The sequence below is a fragment of the Haliotis cracherodii genome, unplaced genomic scaffold, assembly GCF_022045235.1.
Source record: "Haliotis cracherodii isolate W230 unplaced genomic scaffold, xgHalCrac1.p SCAF_9, whole genome shotgun sequence".
NCBI classification, from domain to species: Eukaryota; Metazoa; Mollusca; class Gastropoda; order Lepetellida; family Haliotidae; genus Haliotis; species Haliotis cracherodii.
In genome coordinates, this window is record NW_027266343.1 from 54,388,632 (window position 1) to 54,394,271 (window position 5,640).

The following is a 5,640-nucleotide window of genomic DNA, read 5'->3' on the forward strand; positions in this document are numbered from 1 at the left end:
CCGTACTTCCTCTATTAGACGCCCGGGCTTCTATTTATTTCGCACAAGCCTTTGACCCGGCGTCAATTAGAGGCCCGGCTTCTATTTTTTGCACTGAACAATTGAGCCGGTGTCCCGGTATAAACTCTCCCCCGGAGAATCTGTTCTGAAATAAAATCTCCCCCGGGCGGATATATTTCGCGCCCCCCTCAGTATAAAGTCTCCCCTCTGATTATTCGGTTTGTTGCAATGTCTTTAAGTACTATATTCTTTAAATAGTTATTTTTAATGTAAGGAGGGTTACTTTAAAAAATAGATTATGAAATATGGTCATAATGAATTGATATTTAAGCATATTTTATTTGGTAACTGTACCTTCCATCCTAAAATAATTATGAGACATATATCATACCAAACAAATTTGAATGAAATGACTTAATGTAACAAATACATGTACGGTTAATGTTGTAACTGAATTCAGAAATCTTATTAATCCTCGCAAACATTTCGGTTTTAACACTAACTACGTAAAAACTGTCAACATATCCACGCGCGCCTCCAGCTCAGGCTATCTGTTATACTCTGATTTAAGATCTAAAATATATTCCTTAATACAGGCTACGATTTGAAAATGTTATCGGTGTAATATCAGTGGCTAGAACATCATGGTGCAACCAGGTTTCTGTTAAACACCCCCACACATACAAGTAACTAAATGTATATTTAGATAAATATATAACCCAGAAAATATAAAGGAGAGAAAAAAAATTAAAAAAATACATAAACAAATAAACATTAAAACCTTGAGGAATATGAAAAGCCAATGTGTAATGCGAAAGCACGAAGACACGATAAACTGTACCAACATTACAATGTTCCCCGATATGCATGCTTTACCTGGGTTATTACATACGGGTGATCTAAGTTAGAGATATATGACAGATATAAATTCTTTAAACACGGTAATATCGAATATGCTTGGATTATCTTTTTTCAAATGTGCTCCATTCAAGAAAATTATATAAAATTATGTATATACTCTCCCCCATGTATTTTGCTCTTTTATGTAAAATCTTTTTACACCTTACACATTTTAATTACAGATTCCTTTGTTTTAAATTTTAATGCAAACAAACCAGGCTTTACAATGTATTTTGTTTCAACATATCTTTATAAATTTTAAGGATTGACTGTGTATTTTTTTCGGTTCATTGAGGTATGAATCGAAAAACCGATGTGCAAACTGTATGAATCCGCGTAGCGGATTCTTACAAAAGTTTGCACATCGGTTTTTCGATTCATACCTCAATGAACCGAAAAAAATACACAGTCAATGCTTATAATTAAATTCGACAACGTAAAACACGTTTTATCTACAATAGTTTAACCCAAAACAGTTGCCTATATCAAAACAGACAAAAATGACGGCATTGATGAACATTCCAGGTGTAGGAATACATACAGTGGCGTGACATGAATCAGGTGATCGTTTAATTTATGCACATAACTTGACACGCCTACACAGTCAGTAGCCAATCAACGGAGAGTGGGATTAAAACAATGTTCATTTGACCTGTCAATTAAGGCAAGAGGCGAAAAGACTTGCAACAGTCAGACTGTAACGAACCGGAAGAAATATGTCCGAGAGAAGGCGGCTGTTTCAAATAACATTGTCATTTACTGCGTGATTCAAACATTACTTCTCTGATTACGGTAAAACAGTTGGAGAAATGCTAGTTAGAAATGAAACGTGAAGACATGAAAGTTGAACCGAGGCGAGCGGGAAAAAAACTGGCGAGCGAGCCTGCACGTTTGCTGTTTCATTCATTCTCGGCGTTCGGTTTCAAAGGGTAGTTTGGACAATGAATATGCATGAAAGTCGCTAAATGTCCTGTGCATGACGATACACGTGAGCAGAAAGGGAATTCCCTCGACTGTAATATTGTGATTCCCCGACATTCCGCAGTAATAAAAGTAGTGCGCAGCGGTGGGCGTGGCTTAATGTTTTACATTCATTGGGAAATGAATGCAATAACACGTGACCAATTCAGCTAATCAGAATGCAGGAATTTCCATGAACACAACGAAAATTTAATTATAAATATATTAATGGGGAATAATTAAATTTTCGTTGTTTACCAATCCAGTTCGCAAGTTGTGAAATAAATATGTTTAAAACAATTATTCCAATGCTTCAAAAGTTCTGCACCTTTGGGAAATGTATCAAAATAGGCCCTAGTCCTACCTGGTCTTTTATCTTCACACTGTCGAACAAACTTAAAGTTATCGCGTGATGCCGGACAGAGCGTTGTCATCTACAGTCTGTTTCGCCGTGAGACTACCCACGACTTTGTACCTACTTTCTCTAAAACTTTAAATTAACAATGATGGCTTACCTCACCACACAACTCCTGGCATCCAATATTGCCAGTAAACCTTCTGCACACAACAGATAAGTAACATACCAGAAAAAAAGAATGAAAACGACATGAAGTCCTACTCAATTACCAAGTCGCACGGGATCTGTTCACAGTGATAAATGTATCCCTTGACTTCCCGCTAGGACGTTGTATCCACGGAACGGAAAGGAGGAGAGCGTCTTTTGAGACAGAAAACCCAATTAGTCCAAATATCCTCCTTCTACAGAATCCCGACATGCATTATAGATATCAGATATGATTTAATGATAATATCAGGATGAAGTTTGTGTCGTTTACACATCTTTCACATCACATTACCTCGCATGACTGATCACTTCCTACAGGAAGATGGAGATAGGTAGGTGGTTATGGGGAAATAGTGAACCGCAAACATTAATAACCTCAAGAAGATGCAGGGGCTCACGGCATGCAGTACATGTTTACTTGTCCACCGTGCTGTTGTTCGGCTGACTGGTGGTTAACGCTGTGGCCAGAATATTTCAATCATGAAGGTAACAGCGTCGTTAGTCACTGATTTGGGTTTTTTCGCTTCTCTGTTATATGGCGGCTTATTTGCGACGATCATGGCGACCAGCATATCATTACAATGATATACGCCAGAAAAAACACTCTTGATTATACAACGAAATAGATTACATTGGGTGTATTCATTTTCATATATTTTTACAAGTATTTTACGCCCCATGGAATCTGGAGATGACGTGTTTTATGTACTCTTGACCCCACAATGAAAGCTGATAAGGAACATGACCTTATTGACGTTGACGTTCTAGATCTAATCTGCCAGCAACAGTTAGAATCAGAATCATGTTGAGTTTTCACACATCCTTATTCACTGGCACGTTTACGCTTTCAATAAAAAATGTTTGAGTGGCAGGTGCTACTGGTATATCAGGGCATACTTACCCTTTCATGAACACGTGGTGTCATCACTGAGTTTCAGTGATCCATTCATACATTTTCATCACTATTTTGCCTTTTACACCAAACTGAATCTGTTTCGGGAGATATTTGGGATTAATTATTCTCTGGCGTTGACGTTTTGAAATTTGAATGTGAAATGTAAATTCTTTCCAATTTGCGGCACTTTAGGCTTTCCTCGCACTTAAAGGGTGATAGCAATGGTATAACTCAAACACTGTTCAGAGGCGTTAAACACAAGATGACACACTCACTGTGTGATGTTGGGCACGGAGTCTGTGTATCAGTGTTTTTGTGAAATCAGACCTTTCATCTCGGAAAGCATTGGGTCTTTTGGGACCATGGGATATGCATAATTTAAAATGAGGAAGACCTGTGCAAATCATTATGAAAGTATCAGATGTGTTCATATAAATGAGATTTTTTTCATTTCAACAAGTGCATGCTTGGGGCTTAAAACAAACAAAAGATAGGTTCAGCTAAAATACATAGGACAGGTTGATTTTAAAGACGAAATGTTTTTTTAATACTTGAACATGAGCAAGTCTTTGACCTAAACTGATTTTCATAGATGTAGATATACCAGTAAAAACATATGTTATTACTCTCATCTTGAATCACGAGCTTATTCATACCTGTACTAATAGCATTTTATATTTAAGTTAGAAAAAGCGACCTTTTGTACTCCTTTTAGCCACATAGACATATTTGATTATGTTAGAGGTAAACAAATTCAAGTGTAAGAAATCAAACATTTTTGGTCAGCCATTTGAACATGTCTCCTAATTATTCCAATACTTCAAAACTTTCTGCAACTTTGGCCAGTGGACTCAAACTGGCCCTTGTCCTTCCTCGCCCTTCATTTTCACACTGTCGAACAAACTTAAAGTATTCGTCAAACTTAAAGTATTCGTGTGATGTCGAACAAAGAGTTGTCATCTACAGTCTGTCAACTACTTTCTCTAAACTTTAAATTAACAATGATGGCTTGCCTCACCACATAACTCCTGGCATCCAATATTGCCAGTAAACCTTCTGCACACAACAGATAAGTAACATACCAGAAAAAAAGAATGAAAACGACATGAAGTCCTACTCAATTACCAAGTCGCACGGGATCTGTTCACAGTGATAAATGTATCCCTTGACCTCCCGCTAGGACGTTGTATCCACGGAACGGAAAGGAGGAGAGCGTCTTTTGAGACAGAAAACCCAATTAGTCCAACTATCCTCCTTCTACAGAATCCCGACATGCATTATAGATATCAGATATGATTTAAAGATAACATCAGGATGAGGTTTGTGTCGTTTTCACATCTTTCACATCAACACTACCTCGCATGACTGATCACTTCCTACAGGAAGATGGAGATAGGTAGGTGGTTATGGGGAAATAGTGAACCGCAAACATTAATAACCTCAAGAAGATGCAGGGGCTCACGGCATGCAGTACATGTTTACTTGTCCACCGTGCTGTTGTTCGGCTGACTGGTGGTTAACGCAATGGCCAGAATATTTCAATCATGAAGGTAACAGCGTTGTTAGTCACTGATTTGGGTTTTTTCGCTTCTCTGTTATATGGCGGCTTATTTGCGATGATCATGGCGATCAGCATATCATTACAATGATAAAAATAAACACTCTTGATTATACAGCGAAATAGATTTCATTGGGTGAAATCTTTTTTTGTATAATTTTTACAAGTATTTTATGTCCAATTGAATCTGGGGATGATTGAGACTGGTATTTCTCTGGCGTTGACGTGTTATATGTACCCATGACCCCACATTGAAAGCTGATAAGGAACATGACTTCTTTGGCGTTAACAGCAACAGTTAGAACCAGAAGCATGTTGAGGCATCTTTAAGAACAGGCATGCCCCTCGAACTAACCTTTGTAAGTGAGTTTAACGCTACTTTGAACAAGCGTGTGTTGGTTGCAGACTGGTAGTATTTCAGATCAAGGTTAATATATCGTCACTACAACATCACCAGTTTTTATTCTCTGTCTGCCAGGACTTCTTTCACGGAGAGTATTGTCAGCTTTTTAAATGACATATCGAAACTGCTATTGATGTTGATGAGTTCCAATCCGCCAACCACACGCGGATGTCTTGAAGGTAGTGTCTCTGTTAAGACAGATCTTGACATTTGATGACAAGCACCGGGATCGTGAAAGTGGTCTCAGCTCAAATTTTGCTAAACACGAATTTTGTCTTAAAAAAAGCCCCAGTGGCAAAAAACTGAAGGAATATCAAAACGTGAATGACAGGTGGGAGACTGTGGGAACGATGGGTGGG